Source organism: Dermacentor silvarum, chromosome 8 (genome assembly GCF_013339745.2).
Source record: "Dermacentor silvarum isolate Dsil-2018 chromosome 8, BIME_Dsil_1.4, whole genome shotgun sequence".
Classification (NCBI taxonomy): domain Eukaryota; kingdom Metazoa; phylum Arthropoda; class Arachnida; order Ixodida; family Ixodidae; genus Dermacentor; species Dermacentor silvarum.
In genome coordinates, this window is record NC_051161.1 from 69971628 (window position 1) to 69997721 (window position 26094).

Here is a 26094-nt window from a genome sequence, read left to right on the forward strand (position 1 = left end):
ATGGCCAATCATGCAACAGCACAGCCGATATTCACAGACCTGACGCTGACTATATAGGCTAGACAGAGGACAGACGGCCGCCGAATGAATGGACGGAAATATCAGCCAGAATTTGCAATGCGGCCTGCGAGCGGAGAAGGCCGGACAAGCCGAGCGCCATCAAGTGTTGCTAGCTCAAGCTTTAAGTACACCTTCTCCGTCCCGACGTGTTAATCAGTGGGCAGCGGTGCGTTCACAAGAGCATGCATTTTCCATCCCATGGGTGAAAAACCTTTGGTAGTGATGTTTCGCTCCAATAAATATTTTTTTTACTGCAAAACGCGCTTGCCATTCTCTTTAAGACCACGAGATTAGGTGCGCGTCAACACCTTGCGCAGATTACTGTCATGCTACCGCCGTGCACACACTTGCGGCATCAATGCAACATCGCACACCAGTACTACATCCCTTCAGTAGCTTAGACATAATTTTAAGGCGAAGCTTTCTTTGTCTCTGCTTCTGACTTTCCAGGCGCTGCTGTTGCTGCTGTAAACTTTGTCGCGCGCGCAGCTGGGTTTCTTTCAACATCACCAAAGGGCGCTCGCCTCCGCGCATCGCGGCCGGCACCACTGCGCCAGCGTTTCACATTTTGTGCGTAAGGCCCGTGCTGTGCTTGCCTTCCTATGCGACAAAAATGCAGGCGCGGGGCTGTGGTAGTCGCATGCTGGGCTGTGAGTAAACATTACAATCGACCATAGCCTGAAGAGAGAACTTGCAGCTGGCGTCTCAACAGCTTGCTGGCCACGTAGCAGGAGCATATAAATAGGCGCCAGCAAAATGCCTCCAGAGCGTGCACTCAGCGTCGAGGACACCCAGGCCCGAAAGTAAGGTCACTCGGAACAGGAGTGCCGTCGCTACGCCGCGAAACGTGGTGCAGACCATGAATGCATGTTGGCTCGAAAACGTGAGGCTACGGAACGACGCGTGGTGGCCACGAAAGGCGACGAGCCTCATGAGCACTGCGATTAGAAACGACAAGCGAAACGACAACGCGTGGCGACCACGGGAGACGAGCAGCTTCTTCTTTCTGAGGTTTTACGGGCCGAAACCAGTTGGGAGACGAGAAGCTAGGTGAACACTATACGATCAGAAGCACCAAGCGGAACAACGCGTGGCAGCCATGGCAGATGACGAGTGTGGTGAGCGCCACTACCAGAAGCGAGAAGCGGAAGTACAACGCGTCGCGGCCATACAACATGACGCGCGGGGGGAGTACCACGATCAGAAGCGAGAAACAGAGAAGTAGCAGTTCCACCCAAAAAAGGAGAAGCATGAATTGCGATAGCAAATTAGTACAGAGCTATACGGAGTAAGGATAGTAGTTTTATCGCCGCCATAAACATGGACACATTCGCTTACTAACGGAATTAACAAGCGTGGTGTCAACGTTCACAAGCAAACATCAACGGATCACACTCGATGACCGCCGACAACCACTGTCAAAACGCTGGCGTGAGCAAGCGCGGTCGCAGCAGCGAGCGAAGGTTCATGCGGTCTATCGCTTCAACGAAAACTGACCGACGAAAGAACAGCGCATACAAAGAGCCGTGTGTAGATCGCTTTCAAGATACGGCGCGCGCGACAGCCCACAGGCACGCAGAGTACAAGTACGCAGTTGCTGGCAGAGAGGAAGCCGCCCGCACCCTCCCACCCGTGCTGCCTTCCCGCTTTCATCCTTTCGCGTCGGAGATTAAGTCGCCAGTTTCCTTTGCGCCCGGTCGCAAGATACGCGTTTGGTGCCGCAGCTAAACGACGCCTCCCCTCACTCCTTCCCTCCCATCCCATCGGCGTTTCCGCACGACGGCAGACTCTCCGTGAAAGCACACGTCCCTCGCGCGCTTTCACTATAGCATAGGGCGCGCGGCAATAATTCTATCGCCCTTGGACTTTATACGGAACCTCACCGCGACGACGATGATGACGCCAACGCTGACGACAGAAATCCGCTTGGAGCATCCATATAATTTCCAGCGTAGTAATAATAATTATCGTCCATCAAACCAAACACCATAGAAAGCTTCGCTTATATCCATTCCCACAGTGCGTGGGATCCGCATAATTTCTTTTGTAGAGCCGTAGGCGCGGACGCAAGCCCGAAACAGACAATCTTAAAACGAAATAAACCATAATGAGTCACAAAACTAGGGTAGTTTCTACTACTTGTAACCACTACTACGTGGTCGTAGGCGGCTGCGAAGTCTTGGAAAAATTCAGAGCGCTTCCACTGTCGAGAAAATGCGGGTAAGCAAAGCTTGTAGCAAGACAACGCTGTCGCACGCCTATCGCTTCGTTTGCCCTAAACTCAAGGTCGGCGGCTCTTCGCGACGTTTCGCCTGGGCTTTGGAAGCCCTCACGCTAGAATCGACACGCTAGAATCGGACGACAAGCTTCGCTTACGGGGCCCCATTTACTCGACAGGGGAAGGGCGGGTGATTTTGTGTTTTGATCCCACGTTTGACAAGGGTAGTTCAAGGGCGCGTTACGGGTCCCTGAGTCCACAGGAGCACATGCCATTGAGGAGGCATCAACGCACCCGTACCGGAGGTTCCTCGCAGCCTACTCGTACCCTACACCAGGGCCAACCTGGACCACGACGCGTACAGGCCGCGGGATTTGAATGTGCCATTAAACTTGAACCATTTCTGCATGATCACCAGGATCGGCCCACTTTTTAACGTGACACCACCACCACCACCACCGACACTTGTGAGCCGATACAAGCTTCGCTTGAAAACACACGAACTGCCAGCTGATGTGACAGTTCCTCGGAGAGTGGCAGCGTAAATCTGTTGCAATGACCTTATTGGCCTCACGCATGTGAACTGGCAAGCGCTAAGAACCGTCATATTTGCTCACAACTAATAATAGCGACACCAACTTTGACACTGTAGCTTGTTCTATGATTTCCGGTCTTTGAAGGCGCTGAAGTTCGCGGGAAACTTCCATAACGGAACGTAAGAGGTGCAGAAAGAGAGGAATAAACGTGGACATGCTGGCACTGCGAAGGAAGAAGACATTGGACTGTTGGAGCGATGAGTAGCTCTCTGGTTATTTCGCGTTTCTTTAGTTTTCTAAATTTTGGTGCCCAAAACCTCCGTGCGGACTCTTTTCCTTTATCGCACGTTTCCAAAAACATTCTACTCCCACGCTTCGCGTTGCGGGCGGCGGGGACTGACTGGGTAACGCATGGTTCATTATCGACGTGGAGACCAGGCCTCTATTTCAAGAGCTAATCGGGCGAATTTCCTCGAGACCAAGCGGTCGGCTCGATGAGCACAGAAAGCGAAGATTCTGCAGGAAGCCCGGTTGCTACTTACAAATCCTACCGTGCACAAGCCCAAGCTTTCAGGTATTTTTGACCGTCTATTTTCTAGCAACGACAAGCTCTCGAAGCTTAACGATGCACTAGAAGGGCACATAGCCGATGATGAGCTCGAAGCGGAACACGTAACCGCTGCTGACTATAAAGATCAAACTATTAACATGCTTGCCGAGATTCGCTGCAAGATATTGACGCTTTCGGAAGCGTGGTCAATACAGCGGAGACTGCTCCTCAGAATGCAATGCGGACAGTTCTTGACGCTATGCCCAGAATTGGTCCCAAGACTTCCGAATCTTTATATGCCAACATTTAGAGGCGACTTTATTAATTGGCAGCTTTCTGGGAGCAGATCGAGCAGTCTGTTCATCTCAACAACGCTATATCAACAACGGCGAAGTTTTTCTATTTACGGCATTACCGTGCGGGCGAAGCGCAGTGGCCATCGCCGGTTTACCGACTTCCGAAGCTTGTTACGCAGATGCTGTAGAACTTCTGAAACAACGTTTCGGCGATCGTAAAAGGATAGAGCCCCATCTGTCAGCACTTCTCAACCTACTGCATGTAAATTCTGGAAGCGATGTACGAGACCTCAAGCAACATTATGATGCCGTGCAACTAAATAACCGCTGTCTGACTGCAATAAACGTGCCTACTCTCAGTTTCTCTGCAATGCAGATAGATATTGCCATACGAGATCGTTCTAGAATATACGCGAAGAATCCGGAGTCAGTCTTTAAGACAATGTAAGTCTAATACAAACGTCTCGGAGCTAGCACTGGCAGCTGCAACATCGGAAGCGAAGTTGAAAGAGCTGCTCTTGTTCACACGTACTGAGTTAGAAAGTCGAGAACAGTGCAAGCCCATCGTCACTACGACCTGTCGATGACTGTGCTGAGAGAACTCAAGGCAGCAGCACCGCTTCTGTGCTGCACAGTGCTGCATACAGATGGAGCGAGTGTTTCTTTTGTCGATCTAAGAAGCGCGACACACGCACCTGCGACGCCAACCTCTCTCAACAAGAAGGAAATGCAAGATTAAAAATGTGCGTAAGGAGAGGAACAAATATAGTGGAACAGCCTTTGATAATAAAACTTGGTATTCGGTTGTAAGCAAGATAATGCTTTGGTTTCAACTTACTTACGGCCGCCGCGATATCGTGTTCTGAAAAACATGACATGTTAAATGCTCACTGAAGCTATACTGCCAGTCACCAGAGCTAGGAGCATGCGCTGTATTCAAGAAAACCGAGGAAAATGTTCAGCGAATGCATTGGCGATATTGTCGCAATTTCTAAGAATGCTACGAGAAGGATGATTTATGACATTATTTTCGGCCCGCTCAGAACTGTAATCTTTTACATAGGTCCAGAAACGTTTGCGATCGCATTTTACGCGCTCTTCGACAAACTTGATGTATGCATGACTCTCTCTACGTATTACGAGTTTCACTTTGCTTCGCAAGACACTGAATGTTTCGTACCACCTCGATGATTCTATTTTCTTGAACTTCCTATGGTACCTTAGCTTTTTTACAAAGTAAACCGCGCAATTCCTTAGAAAACCAGGTAGGATAGCGCGCAAGGCGAAACTATTTTCAGGGAATGAAGGCTTCCAAAGCACAGTCTACATTATCAGTAAGCATGCTATAACTGCTTCGTTGACATCTGTGGCACGGTACAATTCAGACCAGTCGCCATCATTCAAATAGTGGTAAAGACCTAGATAGTCACCATTTGGAAAAAAAAATGAGCGAACTGGCTCACTGGACACATGAATCACCTCTAGAAAAATTGCGAATTACAGCGGAACATGCCAATGGTCAACAGGAACTAAACCGCTAACAGCAACAGAAAACTCAGCAACACAGAAATTAGCCCGTATCAGATCAAACATTCCCAGCGGCATTTGGGATCTTGTTAAACTGCGTTGATCTAAGAAATTCGATAAAGAAGAACAGTGCATCACAGCGAATGATGATAAAGATACGGATGTCGCGCGTGAAGACAATAGACGGAACATTGAAATCGCCAGCTATAGGATATTATATTTTGCTACATCAATAACTTCCACTAAGTCATTCATATGCTCAGAAAACTGCAGGTTACTTATGTTAGGAGGGAAGTTGGCTGCGCAGAGCAACAAATTTTTGCCGCTTTTAACAAGACTTTCAACCCACACAATATTTGGTATAATCTCAAGGTCCGCACTCCTTCAAACGCTAAGATTGTACCGCATGGCGATTAGCACACCGTCGCCGTACTTAACGTGTGCATCCTACTCGCGGTCACATTAATGAACTGTGTATTCCGGTGGAAAGCAATTCTTAGACTTGTAAGTCGTTGCAAAGCGAACTTTCTATTAAGTTAAGCATATAGCATGTGTAGTGAAGAGGAATGCCCGGCGCTACAGCTGGGCAAGGGAAAGGAGCCTGCGCCCTGAATTCCCGTCGAAACCCTCGGGAGCACCGAAAACAAGTGACATGTGTGTCTGTCATGAAAGCTCTGCTAGTTATGTTTGAGAGTAGTGTGGCGTGCGGCAGTGGCTCGCGCTTCCCGGATGACTGGCGATGTTGCTGCAGCGCCGGGCATTCCTCTTCACTACACATGGTATAAGGAGACTAGCACGTTCTCTTAGAAACAGAAGGATTTCGTGCATAGACTACGAATATTTTGGTAAAAAACGGAGCACTTCATTATTGAGGTTAAAAAAGAAGTAACGTTATTTTGTCGCTGGCTTCGCCGTATGCATCATGCCTGCCATAGAAAGGCCTGAACAGGCAACCCTTCAGCCAAATGTTTTCCGAGTTGATTTTTTGGAAGACGTTCTCGTTCACTGTGACCCGGAAGGAAACGTAGCTCTCGTGCTTAGCTTTGAGCTTTAGGCAGTCGACATCGCTGCTGTCAACAGCTTTTTCCAGTGTAGCACAGATTTCCTCGCAAGTTGTCGAAGGGGCCAAGCCCGACGCGAAAAGCGAACGCCTTCCCGGCCCAGAAACCAGCGTGCAGGATGTACTTGCCCGCAGCGACGGCTTCGCCCTCGTCCTGGGTCAGAACGGAGTTGGTTGTAGGCCTGGACGCGCATTTTCTTCCCGCGATGGCCCACCCACAGGAGCGAGTGCCGATTTCACGCTCGACTGCTGTTCACGTACCGGCGCGAAGCCGCTGGGGAGGACCGGAGGACTTGGGATGTGTGACCAAAGTGACGTCGGTGAAGGCCCGCCAAACGAGGCCACTCGTTTCTGTCACCTTACTGCTTCGCGCATTTGCGCAATAGCTCTGTGTTCCGGGCCAGGTGCAATCGAAGGTTGTCGTTGTCCTTCTTCAGATCAAGAAGCACACTTGTAAATGACGCGAGTTTGTCGCACAGGGCCTGCGCGGCTACACGAAGTTGGCTGCAGGCTCCATCACAGGCGGTGACGTCCTGGTCCAGCGAGGCACTTACAGCCGGCTTTTGGAGCCCTATGCTGTCGCACCCGTTGCATCTAGTACACTGGGAGCACTTGTAAGAGCTCGTTGGACAGGTATAGCTCGTACTCTCCGTCAACGATGTTCAAACACCTGCAGTTGAACCGGCGGTCGCAAGGCCCACAGCAACGGAGAAAATGTTGTCGACCGAAGAACGAATGCGAGCACGAATCGCACTTGTCCTTTGAACCCGTCATGACATGTCAGCAGAAGAAACGGCCGTACATGCGCAAAGTTGGCGGAATGATATGCGGGTATGCGGGGGATAGGCGGGTATGAGCCAGGGACAAGAAAGAAATAAATAAAGAAGGAAGGAAGGAAATAAATAAAGAAAGAAAGCCCCGTCATGGTTGCTTAGTGGCTATAGTGTTGGGCTGCTGAGCGCGATGTCGCGGGATCGAATCCCAGCCACGGCGGCCGCATTTTGATGGGGGCGAAATGCGAAAACACCCGTGTACTTATATTTAGGTGCACGTTGAAGAACGCCAGTTGGTCCGAATTTCCGGAGTCCCCCACTACGGTGTGCCTCACAATCATATCGTGGTTTTGGCACGTAAAACCCCATAATTTGAAAGTAAGAACGAAATCAAGTGTGGCTCATACCCGCGATGACCACGTGGGTATGAGCCGCCGAGAGACCTCACAGGGCCTTGACGCTGCCGTGCAGTATGCCGCGGCTATTGGAGAGTTTTAGAATAATGGCCCCAAAGAAATAGCGTCGAAGCCACTACGCATGCACGAGATGCCAACTGCGTTTGGGTTTTGCGTCGGGCACGCTATTTCACTGATTTCACTGAGACAAGACACAGACGCTGCTCGGCGCCGTTTGCGCTTTCGGCGCGAAGCCGGAGTGAACTTGGAAGCCGCCAGTGCCCTTGGCGGTGGCGGAACGAAAGACTGACCTTGAGCCGCTATTTGTTTTCACTCCCCAATGCATTAGGCAGGTTAAGTCCGCGTTTTATCTCGGCTGAGCTTGAAGGTCAGATTTACGGAATCAGGCGTTTTCTAGGTTTGTACCTGGAGTGTAGAGCTATCGCTCTAATAAGCGCTCACGCATTGGTCCTGACGAGGTGCCTTCGAGAAGTTGGTTCACGAATTGCAGTATAAGCTTACGAACTGAAGTATTATGTTGCCGCAATCGCTCGAAGACAGTTAACGTAAGCCTCGCAGCTCTCGTTTGCCAAGTGACACCGCTAGCGAAACCGGGGTCGCTCAACGAGTTCGTTCATGCCTCCCGGCAATATACTGCAAAAGGGGGGGGGGGGGGGGGGCATTGCTAACAGTTGCCGCGCGAATTATTCTTATTAAGACGACAATTGAGTTTTATGGGAGTACCCGGAACCCGGCGAAAGCGAAGGAGAATATGAGAAATGTGGGGGACGGAGGTCAACCCAAGGAAGGGCCTGACAAACTTCGATCCGGTGCATAAAACACGCAGTAGGGAGCCTTCAGCCCAGGCTTGCTATCTAGCAGGCCTGTGTGAACTCAGCTTCATCATGCTACTTGGATCGAAATTTTCATTGCCATGCCCGGCGTGATGATAGCGGTGACGTCAAAATCACCATGTCTTACTCTGGTGTAGCGTCCCCATTATATTATACGGCAGTCAGGCAAGGTAGCATGACATCTCGGATCGAAGTGCACCCGGCCTTGTGCTATCTAGGAGGCATTGGCCAAGCGTCTCAACGCGCTCGCTTGCCCGCGAGCTGTTGATAAATCGAAGAACCGTTCAGCGGCGTTCAATCGGACTTCAATACCACGGCCGCTGGATAAAAAAACAGTTTTTTTTTAATCCAGCGGCCGTGTCAATACTTTCGCGTTAACAACTCGTAAGAAGTGTTTAGGTGTCGTCGTATTGGTTTCTTGTATGTATCTAGAAGGCGCTGATTTAGCCCAGTGCGGTAAGACACTCGGCTGCTGAGCGTCGGGTCCTAGGCTTGAAGCTCACTGCCGTCAACGCCGTTTTCTAATGCATTCTGCTATTATTGCGATAGCAATTATATGGACACTCAAAAGCAGATTTCTGCCGTCGGCGTCGCCGTCGCCGTCGGCGTCGCCGTCGCCGTCGCCGTCGCCGTGAGGTTCCGTATGACGTCAATGGAGATGAAATCGTGGCCGCGTGCCGCCGAACGCTGTATGTGCGAGTGAAAGGGCGCGAGGGACGCGCTCTTTCACGGGGAGTGAACGCACGGCGGAGAACAAACGCGCGTTCTGCGCCGTGCTTCCTTAAGGGCTGCAGAAGTAGGCGTCTCTTTCCTCCTTTACAATCACCATATATGTAGAGCAAACGCGCCTTCTTCCGATGCGCGAGAGGCCGTGGGGGAGGGGGGGAAGGGGGAGGGAAGGGAGGCGACGTTTAGCTGCGGCACCAAGTGCCTATTTATATCAGAGGCTCCGGCAACAGTCACCAACGCCGCACGCATTTTGAGCGAACGCGGGCAAAATGCAGACGGCGTCGACAACAGTTCGGCGCGTTGCCGGTGCTGCTGCATGTCCAAGTTTATACAGCTGATAAAGCTAATATCATTACTCCGTATATCTCTCTACAAATTTGCTATCGCAATTGATGCTTCACCTTTCAGGTGAAACTGCGACAACTTTTTTTATGCGTCAATTTGCGAGGGGCCGTTGGAACGCAGGCGAGAGCTTGCGCGGCCAAGGAACGCGCGGATAACACAGGCTTCCGAAAGCGAGGGTGGCAATGCCCTCTACCCTCACGCAAAATTTGGTGCTCTATGGTAGCGGGTAGGTGTGTCCTTTCGCTTACTCTGCTCCGTTGAGGCGCGCTCGTGACATGACATCGCAGCCAATAGGAATTTAGGTACTATTTTTCACCTGTGCAGACGACAGACGCCGGCTTTCTCGCTCAATGGGTCAGTTGATGCCTTCGCAGCAATATGTAGTTTATTGGCATAACGTGGAATTTTTGGAGCGTGCGAGTGGTCGCGGTTGAGCCGGTGAAGACGGGCTCCCTGAGCTACAACTCATGATTTATCCCTCCTATGATCGCTGTTAGCGCTGGCGTTCCTTCGGCACAAAAGGTGCTTCACCGGCGAGCGTACTGCTATGAAATGGCATCCTTGCTTCATCGTTCTTTCGATGCCAAAGCGCTGGCGACAAAACCAGCGTCGCATCAAGATAATTGACCACCCCTATATGTCGCTTTTTTTGTCAGTTCGACGGCCCACATCTGACAAACTAAACGAGTTCTGGGACCCCAAGCTGTGTTGGGATATCGGATATGTTACCTCTCTGAACGGCAAACGAACGAGTTCCCCTTCGAGGTGACACCAACCATCGAATTATTTGGGAGCAGTAACGACTGCGAAGGCGAAATAATTTAAATCATTACGCGCTGGCCTCGAGACTACGAATTTATGCAAAGAGACAATGTAGACGACTTCAGTGGAAACAGCATCGACCCCTGCTTCAGATGCATTTACCTCTTCATTGCATCGTAGGCGGACTCGAAGATTGGACATCAGAGACGGAGCCCGGCAGAGTGGTGTGACACCATGGGTGGGTTGTTGCGTACAGTTCCGCCATTCTGATCGGCCGTGACATGGACTTTGAATTCCCTCATGTAGATAACTACGGAAAATCAACTGCTTGAAAAGCGGATCTTGTGCTGTATGTGGGTCATACATGTAAGACACCGATAAGTAGTGTGCTCCGATAAACATGGAGCCCTTCTTGTGAACCCCAAAATGTATATTATACATAAACATGATTTTGTTATCGCTCCGACTCCACTCTGTATCTCTGTTTCACTCGGCACCTGACACTTCACCAGCCATGAAACCTCGTGGCCGCTCGGACCCCAAATTTCGAAACAGAGCATGGATCAAATGTATTGTATTTAAGCTCTCATTTTATGCTTGGTTTATCCCACTTGAGGATTCTGAAGTATTTGAAAAATATTCTAAAATATTCGTATTTATAAATAATGACTATTCGATTCGAAAGCAGAATCAAATAGAATATCACCTTCCTTTTTTTCGAATTAGCACGCCTCTATGAACTATTGGTGGAAAAAAGAGAGAAAGGAAACAAATTAAAATTCAGATAGCTGGGCATGAGTCGACAGATATCAGCCGCCAATTTAAGCAGTGTCACATAATTTTTTTTTAATCTGGGTATCCCACTTGTCGTGGGAATAGGTGGAAGCGAAGCTTTCGCTGGTGTTTGAAAAGAACTGTTTCTTCTTAGCGACAATTTGCAAGTTGAGATCACATGACCCAGTTACACATTTTCCTTCAGGGCCCCTTTGCTCAACATAAGCTGTTGTGCTCGCTAATGCACGTAACACTCATGACGACGATGAAACGAACACGAAGGTTCAATGTGACTGTATTTCGTTCAATATGATTGTAGCGGATCGAGTCGCCGCAGCGCTGTCGTTTATACTAGTCGGATCAGGTTTCATAACATTGATAATGGCACCAGGCTGCGTGGATATGAGCAAGTCCCAGAGGAGTTTCTATGTGAATGTTTTTCTCCCGGTTACACTGTATCCTCAACAAATTTTGCCCCTTAAGTTGGTTGGATTGTTTATTGGCTAACCCGCTTATCCAGTAGGCCAATAAAGAATTATTTTACAAGACAGTGAGCTCACAAGTGCACCTTCGCGGAGAGACGCCAAAGTTGAAAACTGTACTCATTCTTACCACCTCGTATGCATCAAAGTATCTGACACCAGTGTTTGACAATAGTAAAAATTAAGTTTTATTTCTCGCCGTTCTTGTGTGGCGTGTCAAAGCATCATAATGATTATTCGTCACGAAAGCCGCCCAAAAGAGAGCTTTCTTTCTCTCTAGCAGTGTCTTGCTTAGTTAGAGTGAGGGTGTTAGTTGTAACCAACAAACAAAACTCCTTTTATGCACCCATAAGGGTGTGAAGACGATTAGTGCGTACCAGAAGACTTGACCGGCCATACCACACTACGTCGAACGCGGGGCGACAAGGCGAAACATTTCATTGAATAATTGGGTACAATTATTCAATGAAATGTTACAAATGAGTAATAATCAGTTGCAAAACTAATGAATATAGATTTCCTTGCACTTCAGGACAAGCGTAACACATCAAGAAGTATACAGCTGCAGTAAGCAGCACAAGGCCGTGCGAAGTTTATGTTTTGTTATCCGAAACATCCCGAACCAAACACTGTTCGCATTGCAGATATTGGCCTCAATACCATTCTTCGTGAATTCTAACTGTCACGGCACAGCATGCGCTCAGACTTTCTAACTTTTGTATTCAACTGTAATCGACAAACCTCACCCAAAGATGCTACTGATCAGACATTCTGGAGGACGCCTGGATCGATTCAAGAATGTTTTCGTTCTCTACCAGCGCAACTATATAAGCACCGGCGGCCGAAATAAAAACACATTGGAATCGAGTAGTGAACACCACATTTGTACCGCTTAGTGTTGGATCACCACTCTCCTGCAAGCACCGAGAGCGCCACGATGAAGACAGCTGTGCACTTACTGGCTATCGTTCTTGTCTAAACAGGTAAGCTGCGAACTTGCCAAGTTCTTCAATGGCAAAGTTTTTACAGCGTAAGCTTTTATGGGCTCATTCCAATAACCGTTTCTGGTCGCGATGAGGCCACCGCCACCCCGTAGACGCTATCGCCGGAAATGCGAAGAAAAAAGTAAACGCTCTCCACCCGGATCGAACCCAGGTTTCCGCGTGGAAGTCGGATACTTTACCACTGAGCCACGTAAGCTTTTTTTTCTTTATTGCCTCGCATGTCACAGATCTTACGAGCGCTGAAGAACATACTAACAGGATCTTATATCGGTGAACCGTCAGCTGTTTGCTGACCACATGTCATCAGTATTTCGGCATGTGCAACAAAAGTTCCAATCTAGGAACCCACTCCTGTACAAACGTCTGCACCTTCTGCCCTTCGACAAAATGGGACACAGATTCGCAAAAAATGTTCGCGAACGGGTCGCACATCAATATCTGTATTGTGTGCAGCCGTCCGCGCTTGCTATCACGCAGAAGGAAAATTCCCTTTATACGCACCCTGCGCCTGTGCACCTGCGCGCGCAGGCGCAGATGACCCGAGCATCCGCCAGTAAGGTGGCGCCATCTAGTTAACGTGCCTGCAACGACCGCGTGCGACGAGATGCGATTCAGACGAGGCACGCAATCAACGCTATCCCCATGTTAGATGTGCGCCACGTATTCTGGGTACCTCTTCGGTACACGTTATGGCGTCTCCTCGCAAGGTACGAACCGCTGCTGAAGAAGCGAATCGTAGAGCTACGCGCGCGGCTACAACCAGGCATCATCGGGCTCAGCCGACTGCTGAGCAGAGAGCATTAGAAGCCGCCGCTCGTCGTTGACGCTGACGCCGGGCGGACAGTTCAGATCGTTCTCGTCAAAGTCGAGGCGAAGACACTTTGCCGCGAAGACCTTGTCGTGCGTGGTGCCGAAATTGGAGCTACTATTGCGCCGCTCAGCCAGCTTACGCTGTGACTGTGCTGCGTGTGCCGCGTAGGCCTGTGACTTTTGCAATGGCTAACCCCCTTACCCTTAAGGCAATGAAAAATATTTTGCATGACAGCGACCACAAAGCTTCACCTTCACTCAGAGAAAGCATAGTTAAAACTGTGCTCATTCTGACTTTCTTATGCCCATAAATTTATCTTACGCGACAGTTAGACAGCGATAGCACTTAGCGTTCATTTCACGCAGTTGTCGTGTTCTGTATCAAACCTATCATCATAATTACTCGTCACGAAAAGCCAGGAAAAAAGAAAGCTTAATTTCTTTCCGTCAATGATTCTAGTTTACCATTTGAGGATGAAGGTGTTAGTGGTTTGGAACGATCAAAGGAGATCTTATGCTACAGTAAGGGTGTTAAAATGTTAGTGTTTACTAGAAAACTAGACCGGCCATACCACACCGCGTCGAATGCTTGGCAACAAGGAAAAACTAATTTTCATATCAATAATTTTGAAGGTGAGTGGCTGAGGACATATGACACAGGTATGTGATGAAAAATAAAAATTGAGTAATTATCAGACATAAAATTATTATTTGCAGCTTTACTTGTACTTGACGGGAAGCTTAGCCTAACACTAAGTATGGCCACAGCAAAGAGCACAAGGCCATACGACGTTTACGTGGCGTTATAGGAAACGTGCCAAACAAATCGGCGCTCGCATCTCAAAGATTTGGCTCAAAGCCTTTCAGCATTTATTACTTTCCCACTCTCCGGGAAGCGAGCCTCGGAGAACAGCCGGATAAGGAGAGCTACGTGCTCAGTTTACCTAGCTTTCGTAAACAATGTTGAGGAAAAAAATCACATAAAAATGGTACTTATATATTCTGGAAGTAAGCTGGAGCGATGCAAGAATGTTTTCCCTCTCTAACAGCGTACCTATATAAGCAGCAGCGGACTTAACTCAAACAATTTTTCCTCGAGTATAGACCCCGACACTTGTGCCAATTACTCTTGTATCGCCACTTGCCTGCAAGCACCGAGAACGCCAAGATGAAGACAACGGTGCTCGTACTAGCTATCCTTCTTGTCTCAGCAGGTGCGTTACGAGGCGGTGAAGTTTTTTGAAGCTATCCTACGGGATGGGAGGATACGTACCTCTAAAGTTATGTTTGTCAATCTTAAACACAGTAATTTGTTAGCCGAAGTGGGCTTCTATCTAGACATTGGCCTGGAGCTTTCTACGTAAGCGACTATACACGGTGGTCATTCATGCATGCGTATCAAAGTTCCAGTAAAAACACGAAGAGCACCGACCTTGGATTACGATAAACTGACCTGCTGAACGCTTTACGAAAAATAAAGCTTCTTTGAAATTAAACTGAAAATACCGGACGATGTCCGCTGACCACTAGCAGAGTGCGCTGTGGAGGTTTATGTACAGTCGTCGTGATAATAAAGTAAGGCAGCATACATGCAGCAAAGACTGAGAGAACGGTCGATAGGTTAAAGATGGGACATGTTTTTATAAGCCCTTTTTCACTATGCCGTTTTCATATGATGTAAGATTCTCTCAGCGTTCGTGTGCTCGACACTATGGGAAAGTTCAATATCAAGTCCTCCCGCAGTGATGCTGACGGAGGGGGCACCCGCTGGGAAACCTCCAGGCAGAGGAGGGGGCTCACGGGGGCGTCAGCAAGGCGTCAAATGTGGGGTAAGTACAATTTTGTGTTAAAAAGAAATTTATACCAAAATACCACTGATTGTAAGGGCGACTTACATAAAAATGGCGATGGAGGTTATTTTCATTTTATTTGTGTGTGACCGCAAAACAATGTTTTTAATGAAAAGTCGTGTGCAAAGCACAAGTTGTTGTCAGCAGCCAGAATGGACCTTAAGCAGATGCGTGAAATCTGCGGACAGACCTACTATGAATGCCAGAGGCCCTAGAGGGATAATACTCCTTAACGCATTAGTACGGTCCAGAAAACAAATCACATTACCTGCGCTTCTGTGAGCGAAAGTAATCATGTTCGTCACAGTACAACGCTGCTCACTCAGGAAAAATCAGTAGAAAATTTCATTTGCTTGTATTTTGCTAATAAACCTGAAAGTGTTACAGCAAGGAAATAGTCGTCGAGAAGTTCTGATGCCGTAGTTTATCGGTGGGCTCTTACTCGACTTCTGGGAGCTAATAAGCTGGCAGAATCTTTAGGAATATTTGTGCTCATGATTCTAAAAACAGCTGTAGCGTCCTGTTAATGAGAGTGCTTTAAGCACACTGTAACAGAAACCGATAGATAACCGATATAAATGTAGTGCCAACGCATAGCAATGGTACAAATTAAGACAACAGCAGGGCGCAGTGAAGTAGCCGTGATTCCGAAGCAAAGGACAAAGCTCGCGCCACGAAAGAAAAATTATGCAGATGCGACACACATGTTGGCGTTGGACATGTGAAGGTATGCCAAACGGTGCTAATAAATCCTATACAGCAAACGATGATGCATACTATGATGTGTATCATCATTCAGTGCAGCATGCAACGAAATGCATTGTTTGCCCACTTGAAAAGTTACACCTTTAGCCTCATGCAATTTTTATTTTAATCAGTACACCGCTTACAAGTTATGCCGAAAAGCAAACACGTATTTAGGAGGATGAACAGTAAGACGTCTGCAACAGCCAGGTCATGAGGACGAAAGTCACGTAAGATGCTTGCCGAGGTAAAAATCTCAATGACAGGTGCAGCAGTATTTGAAGATTTTCTACTCTTTTTTTTAACAGAGGCACAATACCCGGTGGGAAACATGGAACTGTTTCATTAGACAAATAAAATAATACATTCACACAAATGCCATATTTGGATAAGAAGTTTGCCTGCTCTACAGGGACATATGACTTGCCAACATATGTTTACGTTTTATGTGGTAACCTTCTTGGTATAATGCCGAATAGGGCTACACTTCGTGGCACTACTTTATTCCTCAGCATACAGGGCGTATCAAAAGCCGTTTGCTGGTAGCTGCATGCAGCACGCATATAACCTTGATATATACCAACAAATACAACCCCCACGATACCGATCGACCCGGCGGAACACAGCAGAAGTCGCCACGCCGAACCCCAGACGTTAAGCAAAGATACGCTTTAAAACAAGTTCAGCCATTCCAATATGTTTAGGTAGGATATGACAGCAATGAATTATTGATTGAAAGGCATCGAATAGCACACTGAGCATAAAAGCCGGCCTCTGTAGCGGCGAAACGGCACCTAAATTTTCATTGGCTGCAACTCCTCGTAACTTGCGAGCATCGACGGAGCTAGCGTGCCAGGCGTTGTGTGAGGGGAAAGGGCATTGCCATGAAGCTAAGTCACCCTCGCTCTTGTTCTCGGAAGCCTGGGTCACTCGCGCGTTCCTTGTCCGCGCAAGCTCTCGCCGGTGTTCGTAATCGCTATAAACAAGTAAGTATAAAGAAACAGAATAAATTGCCAAAGGAAAACGTTTTTGGTAGCGATTTTCAAACCTACGACCACGCGCTCACAAGCCGGATGCTTTACCATGGATGGACGAATGAATGGATCCTATGAGCGTCCCCTTTGAAAGGGAGTGGCGGGTTGCGCCACCAAGCTCTTGTTACGTTGCCTAATGTCCTACCTTTATTTTTGAGAAAACACACAAATACAAAGAATTCCACGTATCCAACTTTTTGAACAATTACTGGGAACTCTTTCTGCACGTCTCCGTTGTTTGTTGTCTCCCTACTTATGTTTGGGATAAACCAGTGCCCCCTGGGTAGCAGGCTTGTGCACTTTATTTTATGACATCATACTAATGGAACCGAAATTTGGAGTGTTCATACAATTGCTCTCTCCATAAACGACACACGCCCCCATACCTGCTGCGTCAGCGGCTCTAGTGGCATTGCATCAAAATGTGGCATTAGGTAAAACGTCACCGATATCAGAAATGTTATGTTGTCCGGCATGGTGCACACTAAACGTTAACAGAATGAACGTAACAAAAGATAAATGATAAACTGTGTGAAACAAAGTGTTGGGTCATACATTTGCGTGGAATTTTCCACTTGTTTCACTTTAAGATTCTTCGTTTTTTGTAAACGAAAAAAAAAACAAAGGAAGAAAGAGAACAGACAGAAGCTGTTTGAGGAGAGCGTATACATATTCACGATTCATCACAATGATTTGTTAGAGGAACCACAAAGCTGACAAAATTGACGTCGAAGCTCGATATTCTACATTTCAAGGCGTTCCACTGACCACCCATTCATGGGTTTCCAACCCTTCTATAAAATCTGGAAACTCGGCTAAAGGAATGGTCAACATTAGTGGGTAATTAAACAGACAGTTACATAGTTATATGCTTCAGTTGAAGAATGTCTCCCAGCATTACCGAGTGAGAAAACTGACACTATTTCTGCTAAATGCACGGGCATGTTGGCATGTGGTGGTTTCAGATCGGCATTTCTCCCGAAGAGCCAGGACACCTTGAAGGCATTTCTTGTTTGCAGCATTCCGTCTGTCACCCTGGTTGATCCTGAACTAAAATGTCATGTATACGCTGTGTTTTAACTACTAGCTAAACAGGTTTTGTTGAACCATGCCGAGTGTTCATGGTTTGTACAAAAGTATCAAGCATAATAATGTACCTACTCTACCTAAACATAGAGGAGAGGCATGACAACGTCATAGATGAATGTGCGTCTTTTGTGTTCTGGCTTGCTCGCTTGTCGCACTCTAAGTCATAAATATTATTAAAATATCTGATATGGTTAACAAAGGAAATACAGATAAATAATTAATTGAGTTTTTTTTTTCTCTTGCACGCAGAGCAACATCTGCAAACCAGGCGAGACCTGCGAGCCATCTTTTGTGGGGCGTGCATGTGAGTACTTCGTCGAGTCGCCTTGCTGGTCCATTTTGCAGCGGGAGTGTTGCATGACATTCTTACCCCAAATTTACCTTGGCGACACGATCTACCCCACACTCTTTTAAAAGCAATACCCGTGTGGGGAAATAGCGGACAAACCGTTGAAGAGCAAGATCTCCCTGTAGTTAGACCTCCTGATTCTCCTGGCAAAGCTAAGCCCATGGGCGGATAGTCCTCGAGCGTTAGCGAACTTTATGAGTTACGAGATCTTTAACGTGCCTATAGCTACAAGCCACCAAAGATACAAGGACGAAAAAATTGAATCGAACCAAAAGCATCGGCGTGCGACTGTAAACACTATAGTGGCACAATTCATTGAATCACAGAGTACCCGTATTGCCACCTCAGACTCCTACGATATTTCTCATTATAACTTATTTCGGTGTGAAAGAACGGGTATTTTAGCATGATGCATGACCCTGCAGTACAGACTACGCACAAACAAATGAAATTGCGACTAAACTGCTTTGAACACCAGCTGAGATTGTTGTATCGCTAGCAATACTATTACGGAACGATATTTTACCGCTGTATCATTGTAGCAATATCTATATTTTATCCTTTCAGAACGTCCTAGTAATGAAGGCGGTAGTAATGTCAGTGTTATTTTGCATATTTTGTTGAGAATTATATTAGTGGCTGTAAATTCGGAAATAAACATGTAGCTGAAATGAACAACAATACAGTTGTCCTATATGAAGTAAAGAAAATTGGGATTTCTCAGCTTTTTTTCAATTGTGAATAATTCTTCAGAAGAATCACAATGCGTTGGTACGCATGCAGAGCTTCTGCCGAAAGTACGTCAAACGATAATGGATTGTTCTTAGCCTAAAAGCAACTGCTTTACTGTAACTGCGATATTTAGCGTGAATACATGTATTGGAAACAATTATTTCTGCTAAAACAACAAATGCCTATATTTTGTGTATCATTATGTGTTGCGTTCAGAAGCCATAAGGATTTCATGGTTGAAATGAACTTACATTTCATAAGCTTCGCTTATTAAGGTTGCGAGATTTTGGGTGGCTGTAATATGAAAATAAATCAAAAGGATCATCATCCAATGATGTCAAGATGTCTGGAATGGAAGCAGTTTTAAGTTTGTATTCGATAAAAAAAACAATTAAACGTGAAGTATGAAATAAAGCTGGCAACTTTTGCAAGGGGGAGCGCTACATCTGCCGGCTGCCTGGTCATAAAATGCTCGCCTTGAAACTTCAGTTGTAGGCTAATGTTTAAGCATAATTATAGTGCCCGCGCGCAGCTACTGTAAGAAGCCACAGTCAAAATTCATTAGCGCGCAACGAGCATGCGTCGTACAGTCAGAGCACCATCAGATGGTACTCATGTCGGTGAAGTGTTTGGCTTATTGCAAATATATTATAAGCATTGACAGCTTTAATTTCTTGGCCACGAGATAGTTATCTTTGTTTTCATGTGTATATTGTGTGTTTATTTGATAAATTGTACCTTAGGTTTCCAGTTCTTTCTTAATTCTAAGATTTCTGCAAGGGTTTCACACCATGAGTGCTGGGAGTGTTTTCCCCCAGCGCTTGTTGACTTTCAACTGCATACTCTGTTGGAAATTATAGCAAATGTGTCAATGCTATAACTACACTTCACATCGATTTAAACACACTGATTCTAAAAAGACGATTCTGTTCCTCTGCACCTTATATGTTACTAGTACTTTAGTGTCACATAAAACCAACAGATAATGACAACAAGAAAAGCATAAGGGCAATTACTTCATTAAATAAGTAAAACGTACAAATTCTCAATAAATGAATATGAAAGTGGACGAAAAGGTAATTGGCCCGAGGTGGAATACGAACGCATGAATTCGCATTACGCGTGCGATACTGTTATCAGTTGATCTACCGTGGCGCTGTCTGCTCGTCCACTTTCTTGTTTGCTTGTGTGTGTGCTAAGGTCAACGCTGAGATTGTTAGCAAGCACAATCGCTCACGGCCTTGACAGCGGATGTAGAATATCACTTCTCAAACCACGTGATGCTTTGTTGGTAGAAAGGATGTTCTAGGTCAACCACAAAGGTTGTAAATGGAGGCCTGGGCTAACACACCGAGTGTCCAGTTTAGTAATCCCGTATCTATAATTTCAATATTTCACGTTAGTAAAGAAGTTCTTCCTCCTATGCTTTCCGTCTTGTCATTGTGGGTTAGCATTATGTGATTGTCACTTAGGAAAACCGGGCACCTCGGTTATCTGACTTTTAGCCCGTTATTTTGTTTTTCTTGCGTGCTCCCATATGCCCCTCAATTATTACGGAAAACAGGCGCCAAAGGTTTGGAACGTTGGAATATCATTAAAGAAAGCAATAATTTAACGCTGGCGGTTTAGCGAACCGCGCACACAAGCGTTTCCTTCTAGCATGGTTGATGACACTGTTATGTCGACTACGAGTATGATAGTATGTTGGGTTTGCAGTAAAATTACAGCCTTTCGTCAATCTTTGCAGGTACAAAACACGGTGTTTACAATTAACAGGCCATTGGATCGGCACCAACGAGATCAACCTGCATTCGCTGCTCAATAAAGTTACTTGCACTCACCAAGTACTGGATTCGAGCTGATTTCAATTACCTCGGTTTTAGTTTTATGAAATACATACACCTGGAGTTTCAAGACCTCCAAGAAATAAACTCCATAACCCAGAGAAAATAAAGAGCACGAAAGTATGTAGAAATTACATTTTTAAATCATTATCACGTGTGTGCCAAAGGTAATCGTTAAACGAAAACGATACGATTAAACAGTGCCAAAGGCAAAGTGCAACCTACTCGAAACACGTGTTGATTACCTTGCGAATATCGAACAGCTATTTCGCCGTTATCACAAAGGAATGTTCGCATACTAGTATTGTTAACGTTGCGAAGTTTTGTCGTTATACTACACGTTATGAAGTTTTACCTATAAAAAATATGAATGGAGCATTAGGAACAAATATGTTGTTTGTTCGTATACCCCTTGCTCTTCGGAATGTATGAATGATTGTGGTTCATTTGTTAATGTCTGACTTCTTAAGCGCCGCACTCTGGCCTACTATTCAAATTGTCATGCTTTACGTTTGTATGACCGCGAATATTAAGTTTATCGTACATTTACCCCAAGGTTTTCTAGAGCGCAGTTGAAAATATGTGAAAACTATTAAAACAAATTCCGAATTACGAATAGTGACTTTGGTATTCGAAGACTGCATCGAACCGGAGAACATTCGATTCATTATTCAAGTTTGCAAACCTTGTTAACTGCTGTTGGAAAAGAAGGAGAGATAATGCATAAATGAGAGAACAGCTGGCATAAGTGCACAGATCTCAGCCGCTGCTTTCTGTTCAGTAGAGAGAGAGAGAGAAGTAAAGGCATGGAGGTCAGCCAGATACTATGCGTTTTGATACCCCGCGCTCAGAAAGGTGATGTAGGGACGAAGACAAATACGGAATGCAGAAATCAGCAATACTTGCGTACGCACGTTAAGATGCACGAAATGCATATAAATTGTTGCAGATAAAAGTCTACTTGAGATCTTTTGGAGATGTTCTTGTCGTTTTTTGCACCAGGTACGCGCATGCAGTTATGTTTTAAGGATTTTCATGTACAGAAATTCGTACGGCCTATTCAAGACATAGAAGCGCTTGATGCAAGCCGGGCAGCGATGGAAACACACTTCGAGCTGACCGTTTCTACAGCTTAGTGGAACGCATGCCAAGCGAATCAACTAGTCAGTGCAGCATGGCGACGAGCTGCTGGTCCTGCTGTGACAATTTTTCAGGAGCTGATGGGGAGGTTGAGGCTGTCGATCTATAAACTAGTCAGTGCAGCATGGTTACGAGCTGCTGGTACTGCTGTGACAATTTCTCAGGAGCTGATGGGGAGGTTGAGGCTGTCGATCTATAAACTAGTCAGTGCAGCATGGCGACGAGCTGCTGGTCCTGCTGTGACAATTTTTCAGGAGCTGATGGGGAGGTTGAGGCTGTCGATCTATAAACTAGTCAGTGCAGCATGGTTACGAGCTGCTGGTACTGCTGTGACAATTTCTCAGGAGCTGATGGGGAGGTTGAGGCTGTCGATCTATAAACTAGTCAGTGCAGCATGGCGACAAGCTGCTGGTCTTGCTGTGACAATTTCTTAGGAGCTGATGGGGAGGTTGAGGCTGTCGATGTATCAACTAGTCAGTGCAGCATGGTGACGAGCTGCTGGTACTGCTGTGACAATTTCTCAGGAGCTGATGGGGAGGTTGAGGCTGTCGATCTATAAACTAGTCAGTGCAGCATGGCGACAAGCTGCTGGTCTTGCTGTGACAATTTCTTAGGAGCTGATGGGGAGGTTGAGGCTGTCGATGTATCAACTAGTCAGTGCAGCATGGTGACGAGCTGCTGGTCCTGCTGTGACAATTTTTCAGGAGCTGATGGGGAGGTTGAGGCTGTCGATCTATAAACTAGTCAGTGCAGCATGGTTACGAGCTGCTGGTACTGCTGTGACAATTTCTCAGGAGCTGATGGGGAGGTTGAGGCTGTCGATCTATAAACTAGTCAGTGCAGCATGGCGACAAGCTGCTGGTCTTGCTGTGACAATTTCTTAGGAGCTGATGGGGAGGTTGAGGCTGTCGATGTATCAACTAGTCAGTGCAGCATGGTGACGAGCTGCTGGTACTGCTGTGACAATTTCTCAGGAGCTGATGGGGAGGTTGAGGCTGTCGATCTATAAACTAGTCAGTGCAGCATGGCGACAAGCTGCTGGTCTTGCTGTGACAATTTCTTAGGAGCTGATGGGGAGGTTGAGGCTGTCGATCTATAAACTAGTCAGTGCAGCATGGCGACAAGCTGCTGGTCTTGCTGTGACAATTTCTTAGGAGCTGATGGGGAGGTTGAGGCTGTCGATGTATCAACTAGTCAGTGCAGCATGGTTACGAGCTGCTGGTACTGCTGTGACAATTTCTCAGGAGCTGATGGGGAGGTTGAGGCTGTCGATCTATAAACTAGTCAGTGCAGCATGGCGACAAGCTGCTGGTCTTGCTGTGACAATTTCTCAGGAGCTGATGGGGAGGTTGAGGCTGTCGATCTATAAACTAGTCAGTGCAGCATGGCGACAAGCTGCTGGTCTTGCTGTGACAATTTCTTAGGAGCTGATGGGGAGGTTGAGGCTGTCGATGTATCAACTAGTCAGTGCAGCATGGTTACGAGCTGCTGGTACTGCTGTGACAATTTCTCAGGAGCTGATGGGGAGGTTGAGGCTGTCGATCTATAAACTAGTCAGTGCAGCATGGCGACAAGCTGCTGGTCTTGCTGTGACAATTTCTTAGGAGCTGATGGGGAGGTTGAGGCTGTCGATGTATCAACTAGTCAGTGCAGCATGGTGACGAGCTGCTGGTACTGCTGTGACAATTTTTCAGGAGCTGATGGGGAGGTTGAGGCTGTCGATCTATAAACTAGTCAGTGCAGCATGGTGACGAGCTGCTGGTCTTGCTGTGACAATTTCTTAGGAGCTGATGGGGAGGTTGAGGCTGTCGATGTATCAACTAGTCAGTGCAGCATGGTTACGAGCTGCTGGTACTGCTGTGACAATTTCTCAGGAGCTGATGGGGAGGTTGAGGCTGTCGATCTATAAACTAGTCAGTGCAGCATGGCGACAAGCTGCTGGTCTTGCTGTGACAATTTCTTAGGAGCTGATGGGGAGGTTGAGGCTGTCGATGTATCAACTAGTCAGTGCAGCATGGTTACGAGCTGCTGGTACTGCTGTGACAATTTCTCAGGAGCTGATGGGGAGGTTGAGGCTGTCGATCTATAAACTAGTCAGTGCAGCATGGCGACAAGCTGCTGGTCTTGCTGTGACAATTTCTTAGGAGCTGATGGGGAGGTTGAGGCTGTCGATGTATCAACTAGTCAGTGCAGCATGGTGACGAGCTGCTGGTACTGCTGTGACAATTTCTCAGGAGCTGATGGGGAGGTTGAGGCTGTCGATCTATAAACTAGTCAGTGCAGCATGGTGACGAGCTGCTGGTCTTGCTGTGACAATTTCTTAGGAGCTGATGGGGAGGTTGAGGCTGTCGATGTATCAACTAGTCAGTGCAGCATGGTGACGAGCTGCTGGTACTGCTGTGACAATTTCTCAGGAGCTGATGGGGAGGTTGAGGCTGTCGATGTATCAACTAGTCAGTGCAGCATGGTTACGAGCTGCTGGTCCTGCTGTGACAATTTCTCAGGAGCTGATGGGAAAGTTGAGGCTGTCGGTGTATGAACTAGTCAGTGCAGCTAGGCGACAAGCCGCTGATCTTGCTGTGACAATTTCTTAGAAGCTGATGGGGAGGTTGAGGCTGTCGATGTATCAACTCGTCAGTGCAGCATGGCGACGAGCTGCTGGTCTTGCTGTGACAATTTCTTAGGAGCTGATGGGGAGGTTGAGGCTGTCGATGTATCAACTCGTCAGTGCAGCATGGCGACGAGCTGCTGGTCGTGCTGTGACAATTTCTCAGGAGCTGATGGGGAGGTTGAGGCTGTCGATGTGCGTTGTAACAATGTTAGAATAGTAATTAAAGTTGTGTATATCACTGAGAGATTCGCGACTTAACGATGAGGTTTATCTCACCTTCATTCATCGGCATTACGACCTCAATGGCACTACGTAATAAATGTGCTAGAAGGCCGAAAACTTGTTTTAGAACGTTACATGTTAGGCTGCTGCGTCATCGGCCTTTACTTGTCACTTCCATAGCGAAGCTTTAAGTTGATTTCATTTATTTATTTATTTATTTAGTTATTTCTGGAAGTGCCCAAAACAGTTCTGCGCGTTAGTATTGGTGCACGTGTCAAAAAATTTTATGGGGTTTTACGGGCCATAACCACGATCTCATTATGAGGCACGCCGTAGTGGGGGACTCCGGAAATTTGGGCCACCTGGGGTTCTTTAACGTGCGCCTAAATGTAAGTACACGAGTGTTTTCGCATTTCGCCCCCATCGAAATGCGGCCGCCGTGGCCGGGATTGGATCCCGCGACCTCGTGCTCAGCAGCCCAACACCATAACCACTGAGCAACCACGGCGGGTTTGGTGCACGTGTGTTACACAAAGAACAAAGGGGTAATAGTATTTAAGAGTAATGGTAGTAATGCGAGTAATGGTAACTTTGACAGCACGCCGCCGCTGGCCATATTGCTGTTTCTTTTTCCTTTTACCCCTCTTTGTATTCTTGCTGCTCTTCGGGAGTCCTCAATGTGCGTTGCCTACCCATAACGGCGCTGCAAGAGCACTGAAATCAGTTAATAGGCTGGCTATTTTATATACGAATGGCAGACTAGTAACGTCACTTCACGTCGCAAGCTGCCGTTGCCAAAGCAGCTTGCGCAACGGCAATCTTTACCCGAAAGCGTATGCGGGGAGTTTATACGTGCTTTGTCTTGTTATCAGGAGCTCCTTATCATTAATTATGTGGTTTGGATACTTGTTTTGTGCTTGCTCTTTATTGAAATTATAGCCGTTGTGTATGTTGTATGCGTCATTTCAAAGAATGTAGACACGTTTCCCTTCACTGTGCTGAGTGCTTGAAGCCTGCTTCACCTCCGCTGCAGGTCGGCCCGATATTACACAACCTACGGGATCAGCGAATATTTTAGCCCATGGACGACGCCACGAAAGATGGCGATCAACGAGAGGCCAACAGCTTTGCTGTAAAAAGTATGACGTCGCACCTGGAAGTGGAAGTGACGTCGAGATCTTAGCCTTCTTGGAGCCAATGTTTGCATTTTATTGCGATAGCAATTATATGGACACTCCAAGCGGATTTCTGCCGTCGGTGTGGCCGTCGCCGTCGCCGTGAGGTTCCGTATATAGTCCAAGGGC

At 47.0% G+C, this 26094-nt stretch overlaps 1 long non-coding RNA gene across 2 annotated transcripts; it reads left to right on the forward strand.

The window, feature by feature from the left end:
* Positions 1–12103: 12103 nt before the first annotated feature.
* LOC119461399 (uncharacterized) lies at positions 12104–20825 on the forward strand. Of its 2 annotated transcripts, none has more exons than XR_007468398.1 (4): positions 12104–12344; positions 14919–15004; positions 18142–18196; positions 20721–20825. It is a non-coding gene; the product is annotated as an uncharacterized LOC119461399 (long non-coding RNA). The 2 variants fall into 2 exon arrangements; XR_005193977.2 differs by lacking the exon at positions 12104–12344 and adding an exon at positions 13339–14389.
* The last annotated feature ends 5269 nt before the right edge of the window (positions 20826–26094 follow it).